Genomic DNA, 26346 nt, shown 5'->3' on the forward strand with positions numbered 1-26346 from the left:
TTGTTTCCTTTGGTGAAAACCGAGTCTGGATGTCCAGATAGGCGATGGCGGTGCATGAACGTGCGTCGTGTTGTTCTTGAAGGCATCATCTTTAAAGAATTCATCGTGCCTTTTTTTCCATCGACATGGTGCTCCGGCTGGTTTCGACAATCTCTCCGGCTGTAACGACCGGGCTGGCCCGGCAGATCGCCGGTTGTCCGTGGTCGTCTCCTGAATTGCCGCCGCAACACCCGGGCTGGAGCAGCTGTGGTGGCCAGGGATCAGAGAGGGAGAGGGATGAGCTCGCGTGTTTTGGAGGTCGTGGGGGGTTTGGACGGGCGGCAGGAGTGCAGGACGAAGGAGGCCGAGAGATGGGCGTTGGTTGCACGATATCGTAGGAACAAGATCGGATGGCGCACGTTCACAGTTGGCAGGACGACGGGGTCGCAGGCGGCGGACGTTCGAGCGACGTACGAGTCGCCACTTTCCAATTATTAGTTTTAGAGATAGAGATTTCGTCTTGCTGCTCAAATGAAGCTGGGTTGCTGCCTGCTTCCTGGGCAAATCAGGAACATGATTCCGCCATGCATGGGTATCATCGTCGCCATGGCGGCAATGCAGTGCCTTGTGCCGACGACGATGACGGTCCACCTCGCCTTGGCCAGCGCCCCACCGCCGGTGGTCCGGTGCGGCGCCGGCGCAGCGTGCTGCACAGTGACCAACGCGTACGGCGTTGTTCCCGGAGCGCTCCACGTGCCGCGCCGCGGCGGCCGCGTTCCCGTCCTCCGAGCGCGAGCTCCTCGCCGTGGTGGCCAACGCCAAGGCGGCCGGGACGAGGATGAAGGTGGGCACGCGCTACTCCCACAGCGTGCCCAAGCTGGCCTGCCTCGGGCCATTGGCCGTGATGGCTACCACTTGACTGTTCTTCGATGTACTGATGATACCGATGGTGTTTGCATGTTGGTTCTAACTTCCATTGCATCCGATTTTGTAGATCTGTAACACAGGTTTAGTCCGGAGAAAGCTTCAAAAATTAGTAAAATGTGCATTTAAATATATTTTAGAGAATTACCGGGCAGGTGATCCACGCAATACACTTTGTCCCATCGTACGCGCGAGGAGGAGAATGAGCGCTGAGGCGGCCCCTCGCCGGTGACCACCCAGTCCCGGTGTCCACCCTCCCTAGACGGTGAGCTTCCTCTCTCCTCTTCCTGGTCGTCTCCATGGACATATCCAATGTGGATCTTCGTCCAGGGCTCAATTTCTCCAGCAAGGTACGGTCCCTTTTGGGTGCTCGGATTTCGGCTCGTCCCTCTTCCGCTTCTACGAGTTTTTGGCTCTTGGCTTCCTTTTCTCGATCAAATATCAAGCTTTCTGTAAGCAATGTGGCCTTTCTCCTCCAATTGGTCATTGGAGGATCAGCGGACCTCTTTCAAGTTTTTGAAGTGGAAGATTGGATCTTCAAGTTTTGTGTTTCTTGCAAAGAAGTTGGGCTCCTCATCTATCAGATGGGATCTTCTCAATGTGATATCTTTAAAGTGGATTTCAACTTGTTCAATGATCGAGGTTTGCACTTCGCCAAATTGGTTATAGCAAATTCTAAAGGAACTCACTTTCCCTGGATTTCTGTTTCCTCCAAGAAGACTCCTTTACCTTTAACTGGAGCCAATTATTTGCCTCTTGGTCGATCTACGTTTCGTCAACGCTCAACACCATCACAAGGGTTTCATGATATTCACTTTTCAGCTTCGGATCTTTCTGGTAATCGTTGGAACCGGATCAATTCTCTTGATGTGCGTACCCGGGTTCATGAACAGAGAGCACCGGAGATTCAAATTCAAATCAGTCTTCTCTTGGCATTAATTTGGACCTTAATTTGGATCCAACAGGTCAGTCTTTTAAGTCTGTCTTAATTGGTAGCCCGGGTCCTATGATAATGGCTCCATCGGTTACAAATTGGGGAGTGAAACTGGGCCGAAATCAGTGCTCCAAATGTCTATCTAATACCCATTCCAGAGATTCTTGTTTGAGGCCCATTCGTTGTGGCTCATGTTTTCGCTTGGGCCATTTTGTGGCAACCTGCAGATTTTGTCCACGTTTTCCTGGGCTTTCCAAAGATACAGCTTCATTTCTGCCACCACGCCTGGATAACTGGTCATCTTTTCCGGTGAGCACCTGGTTTCGGAATGTGATCCCTATGACCAGTGGGTCCTCCAATGCCAAGGATGTGACAGTTGGTAATTTTCAAGAGTTGGGTCTCTCCCTGTTGGGTATACCGGCAACTGCCCCTAAGGAAACAATTTTTTGGAAATATCCCCTCAGTGGCGTCATTCCAGGCGGCGTCCCTTCGTTTTCCTCCCCGGCCTCGGAGCCTACGCAAAAAGCTCCGCCACCATTTGCAAACAGTGCATCCCTCACTCGCCTTACCCTCCCGCATTGTCCCCAAAACTGCACTGAAGAGAATCCTTCGTCTTCTTTTGGACCATCGCTGGTTCTAGCTGACCTCCAAGCAGCATTCATGGCTTACAAGTTTGTTAACCCAGCACCCTTCATGCCGCGGGGGTGTCAACATCAGATGGTGGGCTTCCGCAAACCAATGTCACGGGTGGTTCTTGGTGGAGCGCGCCGGAATCAAAGTGATGTGGCCATTGCAAAGATTGAACCTCTCCCACAGCTTCAGGTATCTTTTCAGTCCATACGGGAGTTTCTAGATGATTTTCTACGAAACCATAAGGGTCTTGCTATTCACTCAATTCAACCCTGTCCATATGGTCAAGCATATGTTCGATTTCACTTTGTGCATGACAAAGATTTTCTCATTGGGGTGGTCAGCATCAATATGGTCAATACAGGATCTCTTTTTCGGATCACAATAGGGGTTGGAACAATAGACTCACCACTATGAATTGTGAGGCTTGGGTTATGCTTCTGGGACTCAATATTGATTATTGGACAAAATCAGATATAGAAAAAGCAGTGGCGGTTTTTGGGAGATTGTTAGTCTGAGAAGAAAACCCAAATAATCTAGCTCGTGTCATTGTTAAAGTCAGAGTAGTGGACTTAACTGAGATCCCCTGGTTCTTGGTATGTTCAGAGCGAGAAGACTTTGAAGGTAATTCATGGACTGTTCAATGTGAAATTCTGCAATATAGATTGTTAGGGGTGGGACCTGAAGATGACCCACATATGTTTGATTTCTTTGGATATGTTCAACCTTCCAATGCCGTTGGTCATAATGTTCAAGGTGCTGGTAATGGTGCAGTGCCTGCGCATGGTCCGGCTCAACAATGGGGTCTCTGGCCAGAGGGGCCTCAAGGACAGAATAATGCCCCTTTTATTGGGCCCCAGCCGCCCCTAGAAGTGCCTATTGTACAAGCTCTCCCAGCTAATCAGGAGCAGCATGTTCCACCACATGATGCTAATCAAGATGTTTTGGTCCAGGATGCTAATCCTAATGTTTTGGATTTTGATCTAGACATGGCGGTGGATGATGATTTAGGAGGCATTGACAATTTAATACAGGCGGCAGATAATCAGGGTGCTGAAGACCCAATGGAGGATAATATGCAAATTATTGATGGGACAGACTCTTCAGGGAGTGATGACATCCCTCCTCATAACTGTAACAATGAACCTGTGCAAGTAGATGTGTTCATTCCCCAGAATGATGGTCAGCCCCTACACATGGTCCAGGATGAGGTCAATGAAAATGAGCTTCTAGGAGAAAACCAAGCTCAGGAAGGTCACCATGGGCTTCAAAACAATCCAATGCATTTGGGCTTTGTACAAACTCTTGGGCCCTGCCAGGATCCTATCTTCTATCAGATGCAGAGTGTTAAACAATCTCAAGCCTTTCAGACATCTGCAGAAATATATAATCATTGGGCACAGTACTTTTCTTCAGGCAAGACAGACTCTCAGGTACAAGTCCCCCTGGCATGGTCTCATTTTTTTATGGCTCAACTCCTGAACCCTATGAGCTTCGTCTGGGCCAAGAACTTTTTATCTTCACCAGCTATGCCATTCCTCCATTCAGAGCCGGCTGTACAACTCAGTCTACCCAATAAATATCCAAATGATAAACCTCTTGACTGTCCTTCCAAGGATTCCTCTAATCCGGGTAAGGGGCTCAAATCCAAGGACATCGTGTTTGAAGGGAATCTACATGGTGATATTGCAAGCTCTTCAGCTGCTCCTTTCATTCCTGAAGGTTTGGAACAGAACATAGTTGATCATGACCCCATTGGCTCTGAGATCACAAATTCACCTTCTACACCACTAGAAAAGATCATTCAAAAGGTCTCTTCTACCTATGGTCCTTGGTCTAAGGCCCTGCTCAAGAAAGCACATCACATGAATGCATTAGGCAGGGTTGATATGGGCTACACTGTTAATGATGAGGAGCTTCGCAGGAGCAGTAGGACTTCAAGTTACAATCAAGGATTCAAAAGTTCTGGTTGTAAAGACAAGAACTGCATTGGTTGTTCAGCAGCCCCTCCTGCTTTATCAAAGGAGATTATCCGAAACATGGGTGAATCGTTCTGTAAGGTGGATGCCTCCAAGCTCACCTCTGTTGCTTTAGTCAAGAAGAAGGGCACAGCTCCGGTTGCAAGGAAGCTGGTCAAGAAGAAATCTACTGCAGATGTTGATGATGCACAAGAGGCGCCAAGAAGCAACAAGAAGAAGCCCAAGAAGCAGTAGTTCTGGCTGGGCCTGGTGGCATTCTCTTCTGCTCCTGATCTCTTATGCACAGGAACCTTCTTTTATTATATGTCTAGTTTACATTGGTTATGTTTGGAACTCGTGTCTATCCTCAGATATTTCTCTTACATCTGTTTGCTCAGAACTGGTTCAGGCAATGTTTGCCTACTCTATGGTTGCTCTCTTTTCATAATATACTATGAATCATACTGCTAATACAAGATTATGGAATGTCATGTGCTGAAATATCAGAGGTATTAACTCTGACAAGAAGTGAAATTCAATTAGGGACAAAATTATTGACAGCAATTGTGATGTTATATGCTTGCAAGAAACTAAGAGAGAGCATCTTGACAATAATTATATCAGAAAATTTTACCCCCGAGTATTCGATAAGTTTAAATACCGGTCTTCTGTGGGTGCTTCAGGGGGTATAGCAATCATATGGAAATCAAAACTTTTTGATGGGGAACTAGTTTTCTCTAATGAGTATGCTTTGTCAGTGAAATTTTTGTCCACTCTGTCTGATAATGAATGGGTACTTACAAATGTCTATGGTCCTTGTTTGACTGAAGGGAAACGGGACTTTATCCACTGGCTAAAACATATTCAGATGCCCGATAATGTTGATTGGTTGCTTTTAGGGGACTTCAATCTTATGAGAAGTCCAGCGGATAGAAATAAACCAGGAGGAAATGTTGCAGATATGCTCTTGTTCAACGAAGCTATTAGCTGTCTTGGTCTTGTTGAGATCCCTTTCAAATCAAAAAAATTCACCTGGTCAAATAAACAACAATCACCCTTGCTGGAGAGGCTAGACTGGTTTTTTGTCACCCCATCCTGGGCTTCATCCTACCCTAACACTTTTGTTTACCCTCTTGTGATGGAGACTTCGGACCACACGCCATGTATTATAACCTTTGGAACAGATATACCGAGAGGGAAAGTTTTTCGCTTTGAAAATCATTGGCTTCAGCATGACCAGGTTATGGACATTATCAAACATGGATGGTCGATCCCTGTACAGGCAACAGATAAAGCTAAGATTATTACTGGCAAGTTCAAAAATCTCAGAAGGGTGCTCAAAGCTTGGCAAGCTCAACTATCCAGCCTGAAAACAGTCATCTCCAATGTGAAGCTTATTTTATCCTTCTTGGAACGAATAGAGGAATGCAGAGATCTGCTGCTAATTGAATAGAATTTCAAAGACATCCTACAACAACATTTGCAATCTCTCCTAAGACAGCAAAACACATATTGGAAGCAGCGTGGAGCCATTAAGTGGGTAAAATTTGGAGATGAATCCACAAAATTCTTTCATGTCAATGCAACAATTAAGCACAAAAAGAACTTTATCAGATCCATTGAAGATACTAATGGTATTCCTCAAACCAGCCACAAGAATAAGGAATCCATTCTCTGGGAGGCTTATAAAGAAAGATTGGGAACTTCTAATCCTCAACCAATGGATTTTGATTTACATCAGTTGATACACATGGACGATGACTTATCCAGCCTGGAAGTACCTTTCTCTACGGAAGAAATTGATGCAGTCATTAACTCTCTGCCAAATGACAAGTCCCCAGGGTGTGGCGGAACCACCTCGAACTAGCAAGATTAAACAGGGTTAAGCCGCCTAACATGCGACACTCCTGCCTAAACCGAGCTAACACGAAGTGCCGTCGGATTTCATCCGATTTAACCACTTAAACATGATCGAGTTTAGCAAACCCACACGAAGGTGAGTGGTTACAGAGAATACAACAAGTCCACTGAGTTAAACAAGTTTTACCAAATAGTTCGGTCATAAAATCCAACATCAGAGTTTTACAAAATTCAAAAGAACAACAGAGAAAACACTAGCAGAAGACTTCGTCGGGGTTGGATGTCCGAGCGACGCCAGCCAGAACATCACTGAGTCCTCTCCTCGCCGTCCGAGGAGGGGTCCCACTCGACCGTCCAGCCTGGCGGAAGCTGGGGCGGCCAAACACCAACCAGAGAGGGGTCGGACGCGGCAACTTCACCTGAAAACAGAAGCCACAACAAGGCTGAGCTACTAAGCTCAACAAGACTTAACCGATAGGAGTAAGGACTACTCCTCCTTCTAGACATGCAAGGCTTCTTGGCTGAGGGGTTTGTTGGCCAAAAAGCACTAAGTAACCCTATTTCAAGTTTTAGCTCCGGTTCTAGGTTCATTTACCAGTCTAGGTTGTGCAACCTATTCTAAGCAATCATAGAGCCAAACAAGATGTGTAGATATAACAACAAACATTGCCATCATCAGATTCCTCATTTACTCAGGGTGACATAGCGATCAAGCAATCTCAAACTGTGAGAGGCAGACGAATCGATTCGAGTTCTTTAACCATGCATGGTGAACCTAGCCTCACGACATCCGCGCACCCGGAGGTCGCTTCCTGTGTCGGCCTTCCCCATCAATCCCCTAACCCGTGTCGGGCCCATTTCCTTTGGTGCAAGGTTCCACAGACTCGGCCTCTGCCGTCCTGTGACCACGCTTGACACCACGTGCGACAACCAGCAGGGGAAACTCCGTTCCAAGAACAATGGGGCGACCGCTCACGTCTAGGTTCAATCCGGTAGTAGGCTTCCTCATCCCATACTAAGTATGAGGCTAGTACTTTCAAACACTTGATCACGAACACCACCACTGTCGGGCCTTAGCAAAATTTCATAGACAGACGGGGCCACCATCCGACCACCAAAAAGTTACCAAAACCCTGCCCCGTCCATCGTTCTTATAGTTATAACAGGAGAGTAAACATACAACTCCTACAACTCGCGAGTGACAGGAAATCACTCGACTTTTACCGTCTCCTAGTTAAGCAATGCAGCTACTCGGTCCAACAGCTAGTGCTCAGATCATGGGTTACCTGAGTCATGCATCTAGGGTTTCACACAACTCCTATACGTAAATGCACAAGCATGTTATACGGAAGGCATGCGCAAGTTTGGCAAAACACGTAGGATTTTCATGCAACCGGGGCTTGCCTTCAAGCAAGGAGGACGGGAACTGCTCGGCTTCGGGGGCGACTTCGGCTTCGGAGGACAGGAGCTCGGCTACCGCTTCTTCTTCTGGCGCCGGGTGAAGCTCGTAGAAACCGTCAGCGAGGTGCAGCTCTACACAATGCAATGCAAGGGTTAGCTTAGACAGTTATTTGAACAGCAACACTGGTTCGTCTGCGCCCAAAAACTTGCGACAAAGAGTAGGAGGTTGTGGTGGTTCGAGAGAGCTGATGATGATCAAGGGGTAAGGGTAGGAAAGGAACTAGTGGTCTGATCCTTGAACAAAAGGATGTGATAAACTAGGGGTCCTTAGACGCAAGCGCTGAAGGGCTCCCAAGTTTTACACATACACCCTCGAGTTGAAGAAAAAGATCACAGCAAAGCCCTCGGGCGAGGCGGATAAGGGTCGGCGGAACAGACAGGGTCGGACGAGACGGAACTGGGGTCGGGCGGATAGGAGGGGTCGGGCGAGGCGGACTAGGGTCGGCAACTCACCTTCTTCCTGAAAGGAAAGCTTGGGGTCGGGAAGAAGTGAACTTGGGCGGAGGGACTAAAGCTTCAAGCAAGGGCTACGACTGGCAATGCTGCGGCGGCGGCGCTGCTTCTTGCGGATCACAAGAGAGCTCTTACGCAGCACGGAGGAGCAAGCTGCTGGGTGACTTGGAGAAAACTGAGAGAGAACTGAGAGAAGAACTCCTCAAGAACTGGGTGGGTGGCGCTAGGAGCTTGAGCAGGGAGCTAGAGAAGGCTAAAGGCAACAAGAGCGGAGGGAACTCCGGCGACGGGGGCATTCCTTTTATAGCTGCTGGAGCAGAGGAACGGAAACGGCGCGGAGAGAGAGAAGGGGAGCGGCGCGGAGAGAGAGAAGGGGAGCGGCGCGAAGGCCGGGGAGAAGCAATGGAGTGCTCTGCCGGGGCGGCGATTGAGCGAAGAGGGCGGTGCTGCAGAACTCCGGGGGTGACGCCAGCGATCATTGTGTTCTGCCGTCAGGGCGGCGTAGGAGCGGGTAGACTGGTGGTTGAGATTTGGCAGAAAGCGGGCGTCGTCGTGCGGAAGAGGTGATAGAAGCGACCGGTTTAACGGCGCTAGAATCGAGGGCGCACAGGTGAGAAGACAGGTAGACGCGGGCGCGGGGGAGAGCGCGGAACAACAGATTGTCGGGCGGCTTCTGACAGAGCGGGGGAAAGGAACTGTCACAGCCGCGGTCGGGGTTGGCGGTGGAGGAATCGTCGTGTAGCGGCGACCGGGCGGCGCAACTGTGGCTGAAGGGACGGAAAAGACGGGCGACATCGGGCTCTGGGGCCGGGATCTGGTGGCGTGATGATGGGCGCGGGAGGCGAGGCTCTGCAGAAAGGGGTGCAGAGGGCTTCCGCTGCCATTGGGGAAAGGGGGCGCGGGAACCCACTCTGTTGCTTGCCAGAGACAAAACTGAGCGGCAGGCGTCGGAGAAGATGAGTCACGCGGCAGGAAGACTCTGAGGCGGCCATGCAACTCGAGTGCGGCTGTCGCGGAGGATCTGGAAAAGATTTCGCGTGTCCACCGGTGGATAGATCGGACGGGTGAGGAAGATTAGCAGAATCCGACGGTGGGCTGAGCTCGCCGGGGTCGGAAGAGGAGCGAAGTGGGAAGGGGTCGGATCCAGGGGTCGGGACCTGGCGGAAAACTGAGCACTTAGGTGCGGTCAAGCAAGACAGCTGACTAAGGTTAAGGGCTGCGATCAAGACTAACTGGAAAGGCTTAGGGGTCGGTCGTTACAGCCTACCCCTCTTAAAAAGAATCTCGTCCCGAGATTCAAAGATCAAGGGGTGTGCTATTCTTACCTCCTTGATGGGACAGAAACCCTGGGAAGCACTTGTTCAGATATTCGTCCGTTTCCCATGTTGCTTCATCTTCGGTGTGGTTTCTCCAGAGGATCTTGTACATCTTTACCGCTTGGTGTCGGGTGTGCCTTTCCTTTTGGTTAAGAACTCGATCTGGGTACTCGGCGTAGGTCAGGTCGGGCTCTACTTGAAGCTGTTCTTGCTCTAAGATCTCTGCTGGAACTCGGACACATTTCTTCAGTTGAGACACATGGAAAACATCATGTATGGCTGATAGCTGTTCTGGGAGTTGGATCCGGTAAGCAACGGGTCCACATCTCTCCACATTCTCATAAGGGCCAACATAGCGGGGAGCTAACTTGCCTTTTATTCCAAACCGTTGTACTCCTTTGGTCGGGGAAACTCGAAGGTACACATGATCACCAAGGTCGAACTGCAGGGGTCTTCTCCTCTGGTCGGAGTAACTCTTCTGTCGAGATTGGGCAGCCTTGAGATTTGCTTGAATTACCTTCACTTGTTCTTCGGCTTCTGCCACTAAGTCAGGGCCATAGACCTGTCTTTCTCCTGGTTGGGACCAGTTCAAGGGTGTCCTGCATCTCCGGCCATACAGGGCCTCAAACGGTGCCATCTTCAAACTGGCCTGGTAACTGTTATTGTAGGAGAATTCTGCTAAGGGCAGGCACTTGTCCCAGTTTTTATCATAGTGGATAACACAGGCTCTTAACATGTCTTCAAGGATCTGGTTAACTCTCTCGGTTTGGCCATCGGTTTGAGGATGATATGTTGAGCTTCGGATGAGCTTGGTGCCCATAGATGCTTGTAGTTGCTCCCAAAAACGTGCCACAAACTGAACTCCTCGATCAGAGACGATAGTCTTGGGTACACCATGTAGGGAAACGATACGGTCGAGGTACAACTCTGCATATTGTTTGACTGTGTAGGTGGTACGAACAGGAAAGAAATGTGCTGTCTTGGTCAGACGGTCCACTATAACCCAGATGGAATCATACCGTTGAGTTGTAAGGGGTAATCCAACTATGAAGTCCATGCTGATGTCTTCCCATTTCCAAGAGGGAATAGGTAGCGGCTGCAAGGTTCCTGCTACCTTCAAATGACTGGCCTTGACACGTTGACAGGTGTCGCATTCTGAAACATAACGAGCTATCACTGGTTTCATTCCACTCCACCAAAAGGTTTGACAGAGATCACGGTACATCTTATTGCTGTCAGGATGGATCGAGAACTTGGAAAGATGAGCTTCATCTAGGATTTGCTTCCTCAACTCGGGGTCGGCGGGCACTACTAGTCGGTTTCCATAATACACACCTCCCGTTTGGTCCTGACTGAAATGCTTATGTCCTTCATCCTTTACTGAGATCTTACTGATGATCCGTTTTATTTCTTCATCCTTAGCTTGTGCTGACCGAATTTGGTCCTCCAAAACTGAGTCAAGGATGATGTGATCAAGGGTTCCATAAGGAACAATCTCCAGACTTAGTTTTCCCATCTCGTGGCACAAGGTCTTGGTGAACGCTGTTGACAACAAGCAGTTGCAATGGGGCTTGCGACTGAGGGCATCGGCTACCACATTGGCCTTGCCAGGATGATAGTGCACTTCCAACTCATAATCCTTTATCAACTCCAGCCATCTTCTCTGACGCATGTTGAGGTCGGCTTGAGTGAAGATGTACTTGAGGCTCTTGTGGTCGGTGTAGATGTTGCAGTGAGCTCCCATTAGGTAATGCCTCCATATCTTCAAGGCATGTATCACTACTGCCAACTCAAGGTCATGGGTCGGGTAGCTTAGCTCATGAGGTCGTAACGCACGTGAGGCATAGGCAATGACTCGGCTATCTTGCATAAGAACACATCCGAGTCCAGTGCCAGAGGCGTCACAGTATACGTCATACGGCCTAGAGGGGTCGGGTTGAGCCAAAACTGGGGCGGTGGTCAGCAAGTGCTTCAGGGTCTTGAAAGCCTCTTCACACTTGGTGTCCCACACAAATTTGACCTCCTTCTTCAGCAACTCGGTCATCGGCTTAGCTATCTTGGAGAAATCCGGTATGAAACGCCGATAATAACCTGCCAGTCCAAGGAAACTCCTGATCTGGTGTACTGAGGCAGGAGGCTTCCATTCCATCACTTCTTGCACTTTACTGGGATCCACGGCGATACCGTCCTTGGAGATAGTGTGTCCCAGAAACTTGACACTATCTAACCAAAACTCACACTTGGAGAACTTTGCATAAAGTTGGTGATCTCTCAGCCGTTTGAGAACTTTATGAAGATGGTTGGCATGCTCTTCCTCGTTCTTCGAGTACACTAGGATATCATCAATGAACACCACTACAAACTTGTCCAGCTCGGGCATAAACACCGAGTTCATAAGGTACATGAAATAAGCGGGTGCATTGGTGAGTCCAAAGGACATGACTAGGTACTCGTACAGTCCATATCTGGTAGAGAAAGCTGTCTTGGGTATATCGCAGGGTCGAATCTTTATTTGGTGATAACCAGAACGAAGATCGATCTTGGAGAACACTTTTGCTCCGGCTAACTGATCGAACAAGACATCAATGCGTGGCAGTGGGTACTTGTTCTTGACTGTTACCGCATTGAGGGGTCGGTAATCCACACACATACGTAGACTGCCATCTTTCTTCTTCACAAACAGGGCGGGGCAACCCCAAGATGATGTACTGGGTCGAATGAAGCCCTTTTCCAAAAGGTCATGCAACTGGGTCTTCAACACGGCTAACTCAGCGGGTGGCATCCGATAGGGTCTCTTAGATATCGGGGCTGTGCCAGGAATCAACTCTATGAAAAACTCCACTTCTCTATCAGCTGGCATACCCGGCAAATCTTCTGGAAACGCATCAGGGTACTCACAGATAACAGGGAGGTCTTCTAGACGGGCTCCCAAGAGAGGGTAGGCACAAGGAGTCGAAGACTCAGGATGGGTCAAGGATAGGGTAGAACTGCCATGGGAGGGTGAGCTGATGTAAAGAGATCGGGCTGATGTATCTAAAACAACATGATGTCGGGCCATCCAATCCATACCAAGGATGACATCGATGCCTTTTAGGTCAAGGATGATAAGGTTTTCCTTGAAGAGGGTGGGGCCTAGCTGGAGAGGTACAAGAATAACGACCTGATCCGACGTTATCCTTCCTCCAGGAGTGGCGATCACATAGGGTTCCTTAGTGGGACCGACACTTAGCCCACATCTTTCCCTTGCCTTACTCCCGATAAAGCTATGAGAGGCTCCCGAATCATACAACACAACAACAGCTTGATTTAAAACAAGGAAAGTACCCGTCATTACTGGCGCACCTTTGGGGAGATCGGTCAAGCTGGTGTAGTTGAGTCGGCCTTGTCGGACTTGCACCTTGGGCCTTCTTCCTCTGGCTGCCATGGGGTTCTGGCCTTGCTGCTGATTCTTGTTCCTGGGGCAGTCCTTTGCAAAATGTCCTTCATTGCCGCAGGTAAAACAACAATTACTGGCTGCCGGGCGAGGTGGCGTTGGCAGGGTCGGCCGGGGCACTTGCGATTGGAAGCCTGGAAAACGAGGCGTTGTTGCCGGCGGAGGTCGGGCGATCCATTTCCCTGACTGCTGGGGTCGGCCAGGGGCTTGTGGAGGGATCATCCGGAACCTTCGAGTCGGTGGACTCGGAAATGCCACAGAGGCTTTCCTCTTCTGGTCGGCCTTGAGAGCTTGCATGCAGTCCTCCTGAGAGATGGCCAGGTTGACCAACTCGTTGTAAGTGTCCACCCTGATGGGGTTCAGCCTTTCCCTGAGCTCCAAGCTCAGTCCTCGGCGGAATCTGTCCCGCTTCTTCTCGTCGGTGTCCGCATGATAGCCAGCATAACGGCATAGGTCATTGAACGCTTGGGCGTAATGCAGCACATCCCGAGTTCCTTGGGTGAGGGCCAGAAACTCGTTGAGCTTGCACTCCAGGAGACCTTCGGGAATGTGATGCGCCTTAAACACCGTCTTGAACTCGTTCCAACTGACCACGTGGCCAGCCGGCAGCATGGCATGGTAGTGGTCCCACCAAAGCCGTGCGGAGCCACGCAGCTGCTGAGCTGCGAACCGCGCCTTGCTATTGTCGGGGCATGGAGCGGTGAGGAGCTCGAACTTGGATTCGATCGTACGAACCCATGCGTCAGCATCGAGCGGTTCTTGTGTCTTTTGGAACAGCGGGGGCTGTGTCCCCAGAAAGTCCTCATATCGTGCGATATGCGGCTGCGGCTGCGCTCTTCCACCATGCGGTTGTTGTTGTCCTTGCACCAGATGCCTTAGCAGCTCAGTTTGAGTTGCTAGGATCGCCTCCAATGGCGATGGGGGCGAGGGCGGGGGAAGATCCTGTCGCTGATCACTACCACTGGGCACAGATCCAGACCTAGTGCGGTGCGCCATCTGCAAGAGTTAATGCCCCATTAATTTCATAACCTTAGGTGTACTCCAACAAATGGAACGTATGAATTAAATCCCTTAATGCGACTCTTGCCAGTGGTGCATCACACGTCCTCATAGAGGAAGCACATTCCTCCCATTCTCAGCATAGATACCCTCTACTTGACCTGGTGCTCCACTTCAGGCAATACATGCCACATACAGACTCCTAGGATCTGATCCTCTCAAACCAAGGGGTCGGACACGGTCCGTACTCGAAAAGGGTCGGACGAGGCGGAAACTGCCTCAAAGGGTCGGCGCACTCGGTTTCACAAGCCGAGGTCGGCCCAAGAACAGGTCCTCCGAACACAGCATAAGGTCATGGCGCAACTTACTCAACCTAGCATCCACACCATACAGAGATGAGAAAGCTATGCACCAAGGTTAACTTTATATACAACGGTGTTTCAACACAAGGAGCACTCAACTCGAGGCTAACCTATTACAACTTTTCCAAAAATCTAGGCTGCCGAGGAGTACAACAAAAAGAAAGATGGTTCCCGAAGAACCCTTAAGCTACCAATGGACACTATGAGTCGGAGAAGGGGCGCCATCTTCCTCTATATCCATGCTGGACGCTCCCTCGTCTTCCTCAGGGTCCTCCTGAGCTTCGAGCTGCATGTTGAGGGTATGCATATCTTCGAGCTCAGCTTGGTGCTCCTCCAGGTGGGCATTGGCGACTGCCAACTCCATTTCCACCTCCATCTTTTCCTCCGAGAGCTCTATCATGCCATCCACGAGGTCGGCGACTTCTCCTTCTAGCTCGGAGATCCGATCTTGCATATCGTGGATCTAGATACCACGCTGGATCAGCTGGTAGGTTTGGCCTACCAGGTCTCTTCTTGCTGCCTGGAGGTAACCGTGGGTACCTGCAGCCGTCCGGGCGAAGAGAGTCATGGCTCTTCCTTGAAGCTCTATCAACCGGTAGAGAGCAGCCATGCACCGGATGTTGGTGGAGATGGTGACCATGGCGCAGGTGGTGGCTAACACCTCGATGTTCCCAACGCGGTCAAGCCAGGCCAGGTCCAGCCGGTTCCTGACGGGGAAGAGACCGATCGGGTCTAGCGTGATCTCCATAGGATGCAACTGACAGAACTGGGTGAGCAACTGAAGGGCGGCGGATTCCCATGTATCTTCCAGAGCGAGACCATAGGCTATTATGCCAAGAGAGGGCCAGTCGGGCCGTGCAAGGGGAGGTGGTACCAACGCTTGCACTTGGCACGTCTGAATGCCCTGTTCCATATATAACCGCCCGGCATACAAGGGCGGGGACTGATACCCAAACCACCTCAGCGTATCCCACAGAATCGCGGGAAACCCCTCGAAATGCAGGCACGTTGACTGGAAGGTACCGTCCGCTCCAAAAACAACATGCCCGGGAACCGCCATCTAGAATCAAGAAAACCGAAAACCACGTGAGATACTTCCAAGGATCAGGGGTCGGATAGAGGAGCAGAAGGGCTTAACCGAGAGTAACTAAGAGAAACTAGAAATCCTTAGATCCAAAGAACTCTTTCGAACAGGGTTGCTGTTGAGAAGGAAAACATTACAGATTTTAGGTATGACGCATGCACGGCCTACCGTACTCTTAACCAAAAACAACTGCCCGAACTTTGGGTCTTACGCGGTCAGCACCGGTGACAAGGCAACAATACGTCTCTCCCTATAATAACTAGTCGGTTCTAGTAACGTCTCTTAAACGAACGCGGTTAGCAACCTGCAGAAAAACACCACACACGAACCTTCCGTGCCAGCACCCACGAAAGCGTTCCCAAACATTACCGCTCACTATAGGAACGGCACCCATGCGTTTAAGGCTGCATGGACAGCACTCAACCGTGGAAATAGGTTCTGTCGAATAGAACCATATAACCCTTCGCATACTCGTGATGCAGAATCGGAACACGTATGACAAACGTGGCGAAACAACCGTGCTGATAGGCTCGTTGGAATCGAACCGTACCAACCTTCGTATGGAACACATACGGAACCTGCGCACGTGTAATAGACGTGGGCGAAAACAACCGCGAAGATAGGGTCCTTTGAATGGAGCTCCCTATCAACCCTCGCATGCTCGCGATGCGGAACTCGGCACACGTATGACAAACGTGGCGAAGTGCTGGAAGAGTTAGCAAAATAACCAAATACTTATTAGTCACCTAAAACAACCCCAAAATCCCCTAGGGCCTCTCGCACTAAGTCATCCTTAACGATCGTACGAGATTTTCAAAAGTTTCTTGCAACTTTTATCTTTTCAAAGAAGTGTTTAGGGCTCGTTGGGTTCTCTGAAATGCTAAACACGGCTCTGATACCAGCTGTGGCGGAACCATCTCGAACTAGCTTGATTAAATAGGGTTAAGCCGCCTAACATGCGACACTCCTGCCTAAACCGAGCTAACACGAAGTGCCGTCGGATTTCATCCGATTTAACCACTTAAACAGGATCGAGTTTAGCAAACCCACACGAAGGTGAGTGGTTACAGAGAATACAACAAGTCTACTGAGTTAAACAAGTTTTACCCAAATAGTTCGGCCATAAAATCCAACATCAGAGTTTTACAAAATTCAAAAGAACAACAGAGAAAACACTAGCGGAAGACTTCGTCGGGGTCGGATGTCCGGGCGAGGCCAGCCAGAACATCACTGAGTCCTCTCCTCGCCGTCCGAGGAGGGGTCCCACTCGACCGTCCAGCCTGGCGGAAGCTGGGGCGGCCAAACACCAACCAGAGAGGGGTCGGACGCGGCAACTTCACCTGAAAACAGAAGCCACAACAAGGCTGAGCTACTAAGCTCAACAAGACTTAACCGATAGGAGTAAGGACTACTCCTCCTTCTAGACATGCAAGGCTTCTTGGCTGAGGGGTTTGTTGGCCAAAAAGCACTAAGTAACCCTATTTCAAGTTTTAGCTCCGGTTCTAGGTTCATTTACCAGTCTAGGTTCATACTGCTAATACAAGATTATGGAATGTCATGTGCTGAAATATCAGAGGTATTAACTCTGACAAGAAGTGAAATTCAATTAGGGACAAAATTATTGACAGCAATTTTGATGTTATATGCTTGCAAGAAACTAAGAGAGAGCATCTTGACAATAATTATATCAGAAAATTTTACCCCCGAGTATTCGATAAGTTTAAATACCGGTCTTCTGTGGGTGCTTCAGGGGGTATAGGAATCATATGGAAATCAAAACTTTTTGATGGGGAACTAGTTTTCTCTAATGAGTATGCTTTGTCAGTGAAATTTTTGTCCACTCTGTCTGATAATGAATGGGTACTTACAAATGTCTATGGTCCTTGTTTGACTGAAGGGAAACGGGACTTTATCCACTGGCTAAAACATATTCAGATGCCCGATAATGTTGATTGGTTGCTTTTAGGGGACTTCAATCTTATGAGAAGTCCAGCGGATAGAAATAAACCAGGAGGAAATGTTGCAGATATGCTCTTGTTCAACGAAGCTATTAGCTGTCTTGGTCTTGTTGAGATCCCTTTCAAATCAAAAAAATTCACCTGGTCAAATAAACAACAATCACCCTTGCTGGAGAGGCTAGACTGGTTTTTTGTCACCCCATCCTGGGCTTCATCCTACCCTAACACTTTTGTTTACCCTCTTGTGATGGAGACTTCGGACCACACGCCATGTATTATAACCTTTGGAACAGATATACCGAGAGGGAAAGTTTTTCGCTTTGAAAATCATTGGCTTCAGCATGACCAGGTTATGGACATTATCAAACATGGATGGTCGATCCCTGTACAGGCAACAGATAAAGCTAAGATTATTACTGGCAAGTTCAAAAATCTCAGAAGGGTGCTCAAAGCTTGGCAAGCTCAACTATCCAGCCTGAAAACAGTCATCTCCAATGTGAAGCTTATTTTATCCTTCTTGGAACGAATAGAGGAATGCAGAGATCTGCTGCTAATTAAATAGAATTTCAAAGACATCCTACAACAACATTTGCAATCTCTCCTAAGATAGCAAAACACATATTGGAAGCAGCGTGGAGCCATTAAGTGGGTAAAATTTGGAGATGAATCCACAAAATTCTTTCATGTCAATGCAACAATTAAGCACAAAAAGAACTTTATCAGATCCATTGAAGATACTAATGGTATTCCTCAAACCAGCCACAAGAATAAGGAATCCATTCTCTTGGAGGCTTATAAAGAAAGATTGGGAACTTCTAATCCTCAACCAATGGATTTTGATTTACATCAGTTGATACACATGGACGATGACTTATCCAGCCTGGAAGTACCTTTCTCTACGGAAGAAATTGATGCAGTCATTAACTCTCTGCCAAATGACAAGTCCCCAGGGTGTGGCGGAACCACCTCGAACTAGCAAGATTAAACAGGTTTAAGCCGCCTAACATGCGACACTCCTGCCTAAACTGAGCTAACACGAAGTGCCGTCGGATTTCATCCGATTTAACCACTTAAACATGATCGAGTTTAGCAAACCCACACGAAGGTGAGTGGTTACAGAGAATACAACAAGTCCACTGAGTTAAACAAGTTTTACCAAATAGTTCGGCCATAAAATCCAACATCAGAGTTTTACAAAATTCAAAAGAACAACAGAGAAAACACTAGCCGAAGACTTCGTCGGGGTTGGATGTCCGGACGAAGCCAGCCAGAACATCACTGAGTCCTCTCCTCGCCGTCCGAGGAGGGGTCCCACTCGACCGTCCAGCCTGGCGGAAGCTGGGGCGGCCAAACACCAACCAGAGAGGGGTCGGACGCGGCAACTTCACCTGAAAACAGAAGCCACAACAAGGCTGAGCTACTAAGCTCAACAAGACTTAACCGATAGGAGTAAGGACTACTCCTCCTTCTAGACATGCAAGGCTTCTTGGCTGAGGGGTTTGTTGGCCAAAAAGCACTAAGTAACCCTATTTCAAGTTTTAGCTCCGGTTCTAGGTTCATTTACCAGTCTAGGTTGTGCAACCTATTCTAAGCAATCATAGAGCCAAACAAGATGTGTAGATATAACAACAAACATTGCCATCATCAGATTCCTCATTTACTCAAGGTGACATAGCGATCAAGCAATCTCAAACTGTGAGAGGCAGACGAATCGATTCGAGTTCTTTAACCATGCATGGTGAACCTAGCCTCACGACATCCGCGCACCCGGAGGTCGCTTCCTGTGTCGGCCTTCCCCATCAATCCCCTAACCCGTGTCGGGCCCATTTCCTTTGGTGCAAGGTTCCACAGACTCGGCCTCTGCCGTCCTGTGACCACGCTTGACACCACGTGCGACAACCAGCAGGGGAAACTCCGTTCCAAGAACAATGGGGCGACCGCTCACGTCTAGGTTCAATCCGGTACTAGGCTTCCTCATCCCATACTAAGTATGAGGCTAGTACTTTCAAACACTTGATCACGAACACCACCGCTGTCGGGCCTTAGCAAGATTTCATAGACAGACGGGGCCACCATCCGACCATCAAAAAGTTACCAAAACCTTGCCCCGTCCATCGTCCTTATAGTTATAACAGGAGAGTAAACATACAACTCCTACAACTCGCGAGTGACAGGAAATCACTCGACTTTTACCGTCTCCTAGTTAAGCAATGCAGCTACTCGGTCCAACAGCTAGTGCTCAGATCATGGGTTACCTGAGTCATGCATCTAGGGTTTCACACAACTCCTATACGTAAATGCACAAGCATGTTATACGGAAGGCATGCGCAAGTTTGGCAAAACACGTAGGATTTTCATGCAACCGGGGCTTGCCTTCAAGCAAGGAGGACGGGAACTGCTCGGCTTCGGGGGTGACTTCGGCTTCGGAGGACAGGAGCTCGGCTACCGCTTCTTCTTCTGGCGTCGGGTGAAGCTCGTAGAAACCGTCGGCGAGGTGCAGCTCTACACAATGCAATGCAAGGGTTAGCTTAGATAGTTATTTCAACAGCAACACTGGTTCGCCTGCGCCCAGAAACTTGCGACAAAGAGTAGGAGGTTGTGGTGGTTCGAGAGAGCTGATGATGATCAAGGGGTAAGGGTAGGAAAGGAACTAGTGGTCTGATCCTTGAACTAGAGGATGTGATAAACTAGGGGTCCTTAGACGCAAGCGCTGAAGGGCTCCCAAGTTTTACACATACACCCTCGAGTTGAAGAAAAAGATCACAGCTAAGCCCTCGGGCGAGGCGGATAAGGGTCGGCGGAACAGACAGGGTCGGACGAGACGGAACTGGGGTCGGGCGGATAGGAGGGGTCGGGCGAGGCGGACTAGGGTCGGCAACTCACCTTCTTCCTGAAAGGAAAGCTTGGGGTCGGGAAGAAGCGAACTTGGGCGGAGGGACTAAAGCTTCGAGCAAGGGCTACGACTGGCAATGCTCCAGCGGCGGCGCTGCTTCTTGCGGATCACAAGAGAGCTCTTACGCAGCACGGAGGAGCAAGCTGCTGGGTGACTTGGAGAAAACTGAGAGAGAACTGAGAGAAGAACTCCTCAAGAACTGGGTGGGTGGCGCTAGGAGCTTGAGCAGGGAGCTAGAGAAGGCTAAAGGCAACAAGAGCGGAGGGAATTCCGGCGACGGGGGCATTCCTTTTATAGCTGCTGGAGCAGAGGAACGGAAACGGCGCGGAGAGAGAGAAGGGGAGCGGCGCGAAGGCCGGGGAGAAGCAATGGAGTGCTCTGCCGGGGCGGTGATTGAGCGAAGAGGGCGGTGCTGCAGAACTCCGGGGGTGACGCCAGCGATCATTGTGTTCTGCCGTCAGGGCGGCGTAGGAGCGGGTAGACTGGTGGTTGAGATTTGGCGGAAAGCGGGCGTCGTCGTGCGGAAGAGGTGATAGAAGCGACCGGTTTAACGGCGCTAGAATCGAGGGCGCACAGGTGAGAAGACAGGCGGACGCGGGCGCGGGGGAGAGCGTGGAACAACAGATTGTCGGGCGGCTTCTGACAGAGCGGGGGAAAGGAACTGTCGCGGCCGCGGTCGGGGTTGGCGGTGGAGGAATCGTCGTGTAGCGGCGACCGGGTGGCGCAACTGTGGCTGAAGGGACGGAAAAGACGGGCGACATCGGGCTCTGGGGCCGGGATCTGGTGGTGTGATGATGGGCGCGGGAGGCGAGGCTCTGCAGAAAGGGGTGCAGAGGCCTTCCGCTGCCATTGGGGAAAGGGGGCGCGGGAACCCACTCTGTTGCTTGCCAGAGACAAAACTGAGCGGCAGGCGTCGGAGAAGACGAGCCACGCGGCAGGAAGACTCTGAGGTGGCCATGCAACTCGAGTGCGGCTGTCGCGGAGGATCTGGAAAAGATTTCGCGGGTCCACCGGTGGATAGATCGGACGGGTGAGGAAGATTAGCAGAATCCGACGGTGGGCTGAGCTCGCCGGGGTCGGAAGAGGAGCGAAGCGGGAAGGGGTCGGATCCAGGGGTCGGGACCTAGCGGAAAACTGAGCACTTAGGTGCGGTCAAGCAAGACAGCTGACTAAGGTTAAGGGCTGCGATCAAGACTAACTGGAAAGGCTTAGGGGTCGGTCGTTACACAGGGCCTGACGGGTTCAATACTGACTTTATCAAAAAAGCATGGCCTGTTATCAAGCAAGACTTCTATGCTCTTTGCCAAGCCTCCCATGAAGCAAATTTATGCCTACAAAGTATTAATGGCTCCTACATTACGCTAATTGCTAAAGTGGATGGAGCTGCAACTGTTTCAGACTATAGGCCCATATCTCTGTTGAATAATTCAGTCAAGTTGATCACCAAATTACTTGCTAATAGATTGCAGGGGGTAATAACAAGACTAGTGCATACCAATCAATATGGATTTATTAAAACAAGAACCATCCAAGACTGCCTTGCTTGGGCTTTTGAATACCTTCACTTATGTCATAAGTCAAGAAAAGAAATTGTTATTCTGAAATTGGATTTTGAAAAGGCTTTTGATCGCATCGAGCACAATGCAATGCTAGACATTATGAAGCATAAAGGCTTTGGACCACGATGGATCAAATGGATGAAACAAATCTTCAATTCAGGGACTTCATCCATCTTACTGAATGGAGTTCCAGGAAAAAGATTTACTTGTCAAAGGGGAGTTAGGCAGGGAGATCCTCTATCGCCACTTCTTTTTGTTCTTGGGGCAGATCAGCTACAGTCAGTACTCAATAATGCGAAGGAGCAGGGACACTTGCAACCGCCAATTCAGATTAATCACAATCAGGACTTTCCAATAATACAATATGCTGATGACACACTTATTATTATGGAAGGATGCCCATTGCAACTGCTTCACCTAAAAACCCTTTTACAGTCCTTTGCCACCTCAACTGGGCTCAAGGTAAACTTTAACAAATCCATGATGGTGCCAATTAATATCTCAGAGGAAAGGATACAACAGTTAGCTCAGACTTTTGGCTGTTCAATAGGGAAAATGCCCTTCACATACTTGGGACTACCACTGGGATTGACAAAGCCAAGAATTGAGGAATTTCTCCCTATGGTGACTCGGTGTGAAAGAAGATTGTTGTCCACCTCAAATCTACTATCTGAAGCGGGGAGATTACAATTAACAAACTCAATATTCACTGCGCTGCCGATGTTTCACATGAGTACCTTACTGCTACCTAAGTCAATATATAAACAAGTGGATAAATACAGAAAGCACTGCTTTTGGAGAGGATCAGACATCAATAACAAAAAACCGCCTAAAGCAGCATGGGACATGGTGATTTTACCAAAAAAAGGAAGGTGGCCTAGGTGTCCTGAATTTGCAAACACAAAATGAAGCTTTGTTGCTTAAATTCCTACATAAATTCTATAATAAAGCAGATATCCCGTGGGTCCATCTCATATGGGAAAAATACTATGGGAATGGTAAACTGCCAGGCACTGTATCTAAAGGATCCTTCTGGTGGCGTGACATCATTAAACTCTTGGACAAATTCAAAGGAATAGCCTCAGTGTTAGTGAAGGATGGCAGTACTTGCTGCTTATGGCATGATTTATGGAATAATCAGGTGCCAACACAAGTGTACCCGCATCTCTTTTCTTTTGCTCGGGATAAAAATTTATCTTTGAAGCGAACTTACTCGATCATAGACTTACAGCAACTCTTCTTTTTGCCCTTGTCGACACAAGCGTATAATCAATTGATTCATCTTGCTGAAGACCTAGAAAGATTAGACCTTTCGCCTGATCCGGACTTTTGGGTATATATCTGGGGTAATGCAAACTTCTCTTCATCAAAGGCATATAAGTCCCTCATTGGACATAGGAGCACTCATCCAGTGTATGATTGGCTATGGAAGTCGCGATGTCAAAAGAAACACAAAGTCTTCTTTTGGTTGGTTTTGAAAGATAGACTTAGTACAAGAGATATCATGCGGCGAAAACATATGGCTATGCCCTCATATAACTGTGTCCTCTGTCACCACAACAAAATTGAAACACTCTTCCATCTTCTGCTAGAATGCCTGTTTGCTCAAGACTGTTGGATACATTTAGGCCTTTATGCAGACTTACAACTGGATCCTTATTCCATTATGACTATCTTCAAAACTCAGCTTCAAGTTCCCTTCTTCATGGAAATAATCATAATCATGAGTTGGTGCATATGGATGGCAAGAAATGATTCAATCTTTCGTGGCATACCACCAACAACTCAAGGGGCCATCACGCGCTTTAAGACTATTTTTGCTTTAGTTCTGCATAGAGTTAAAGAGACCTGGAAACAATCAATGGTTGAATGGCTAGAGCTTATGTTGTAATCTTCATGATTTTCTTCTTAACCTTCTTTGTATCTTAATTACAAATTGCTTTATTTTTGTTTTTGTTTTTGTTTTTTACTGTTATTCCCTTTAATATATAACCAGCAGGGATAAAACCCTCCTGTTTCATAAAAAAAAAGGACAGGACTGAAACTCTGAATTGCTGCGACAAATTTTTCTGTGCTCCGTTCGTCCTTCCCTCAAGGAAGATCATTTTTTCATGATCGAACTGGGAAATTGGTTGGCCCGGCTCGCATTTCGTGTGACCTTGGTTTGACATTTTGGTGCTCAAGCGCGTCTCAGCCGATCAATTTCGTTTGGCGTGTCAATTTCTTTACGTTGAGCGCAGCATTTGTCGGTCAACAAAAAGATTATAAAAAATTTTCTCTTCGATTGGCATGCGGCAGAACAAAAAAAAATTCTGCATCACTCTATGCTTTCACCTTTCAGACAGCGAAGAGAAACGCGAGGCTCCAACTGCAAGCAAGAACCTTGGCACGAGCTCCAAGCTCTCATCCCTTTGCCGCCAACCGTGCGATCCACTCTGTCATTGTTGACCGTCCCGTCGGCCACGAAATCACTACCGGAGGGGACGGAGGAGGGCCAGCTCGGCCATGGCGTCGTCGTCGGCTGAAAAGGACCGGGGGCGAACGCGGCCTCATCACCAGCACCAACGCCCTCGCCCGCGTCGTCTCCGTCGACGCCGGCAGCAGGGAGGTCACCGTCGAGAGTGGCGTCACGCTGGGCCAGCTCATCGACGCCGCGGCGGTGGCCGGGCTGGCGGTGCCCTACTGGCTCGAGCACACCGTTTGCGGCTGCTCTCCACGGGCGCGCACGGGAGCTCCCTCTGGGGGGAAGGGCTCCGCCGTGCACGAGTACGTCGTCGGGATGAGGCTCCGGGCTCGTCACGCCGGCGACGGCGGCCGAGGGGCACGCAAGGGTAAGGGTGCTCGCCGCCGGCGCCGACCCGGAGCTGGACGCGGCGAAGGTGTCGCTCGGGGTGCTGGGGGTCATCTCGCAGGTCACCCTGGCGCTGCAGCCCATGTTCAAGCGGTAGGTGCGGTTCGAGACGCGCGGCGACGACGACCTGGCGGAGCGTGTCGTGGCGTTCGCGAGAGAGCACAAGTTCGCCGACATCCTCTGGTACCCCGGCCACGTGGCAAGGCCGTGTACCGCGTCGACGACTGCGTGCCCGTCAACACCTCCGGCGACAGCGTCTACGACTTTATCGGCTTCCGGCCCACCCCCACGCTCGCCATCGAGGCCGGTAGGCTCGCCGGTACGGCGCCATTATTCATGGATGCATGCAACTCATGGTCGATCCATTCTCTTGTGTGCATTCTAGTTACCCTTAATGTTGTTGTTGTCTTGTTGATGGTTGATGAAGAGGTGGGCGTTGGAGCGATGAGGAACTCCGGCGGCAGGTGCGCCACCGCGCTGACGACGAGGGCCATCCTCTCCGCCGGCTACTACGGTCTGATGGAGCACGGCCTGCTGCCGCTACTGCCGCGCCGGGGCGTCCGGTGGTGGGGTTCCAGAACAAAAAATCCGGTCGTCGACGAGCAGCTGCCTGGCGGGGCCCGACGACGCCCTGCTCACGGCGTGCCCGTGGGACCCGCGCGTGTCCCACGGCACCTTCTACTTCCAGTCCGGCATCAGCGTGCAGCTGTCCCGCGCGGCGGCGTTCATCCGCGACATAGACCCCGGCGCGCTCTGCGGCGTGGAGGTGTACTACGGCATCCTGCTGCGCTACGCGAGGGCCTCGTCGGCGCACCTGAGCAAGGCGGAGGACAGCGTGGACTTCGACCTGACCTACTACCGGAGCCGCGGCGACCCGGCGCCGGCGCCGCGGCTGCACGGTGACGCATTGGAAGAGGTGGAGCAGATGGCGCTGCGGAGGCACGGCGCGCGGGATGCCGCAGTGGGGCAAGAACCCGAACGCGGCGATGAGGTACGGCGCGGCGAGGGTGGTGGCGTTCGTGGCGGTGAAGCGCGCGTTCGACCCCGACGGGCTCTTCTCCAGCGAGTGGAGCGACGCCGTGCTCGGGAGCACCGGCGGCGTGAGCATGGTGAGGGACCGGGGCGCCATGGAGGGGCTGTGCGTGTGCGCCCAGGACTCGCACTGCGCGCCGGACAACGGGTATATCTGCCGGCCGGGCAGGGTGTACAAGGAGGCTAGGGTGTGCCGGCATGACGACGGCGATTCCTAGCTAGGCACGGCCGGCAGGGTTACTGACTTGCTGTTGGTGACTAGGTGTTGAACAACGACGCGCCAGCATTTGGCAGAGTTGGCTCGTTCCTGGTTAAGTGTGGATGCAGGGTACTTGTGATTCAGTATATGGGGTGGCATTTGGGCATGTACCAAGTTCATGTTCCAACTTCAAATTCGCTTGCGAGGCGTTTATCGATGCATCAGTAGTAAAATGCGAGGCATGACTGTATCAGTTGGACGACATTGACTCTTTAAACCGAGTCATGTCGTAGAAATGCTATGCATCTGTTCTGAAATGTGCGAAGGAGCCATAGGAAAAGTTAGCAGGAAAGTAAGGTCACCGCAAATTCAGTCAAATGGAAATCTGTTCCGAACATCCTAGAACCAAAAAGATGTTCAAAGATTATGCTGAAACAACATAGACAACACTTGTGCTCATG

The 26346-nt window shown here is 50.0% G+C and overlaps 1 pseudogene; it reads left to right on the forward strand.

Moving 5' to 3' along the window:
• Positions 1–585: 585 nt before the first annotated feature.
• Positions 586–25904, forward strand: LOC101778701 (annotated as a pseudogene).
• The last annotated feature ends 442 nt before the right edge of the window (positions 25905–26346 follow it).

Source organism: Setaria italica, chromosome I (assembly GCF_000263155.2).
Source record: "Setaria italica strain Yugu1 chromosome I, Setaria_italica_v2.0, whole genome shotgun sequence".
NCBI lineage: Eukaryota > Viridiplantae > Streptophyta > Magnoliopsida > Poales > Poaceae > Setaria > Setaria italica.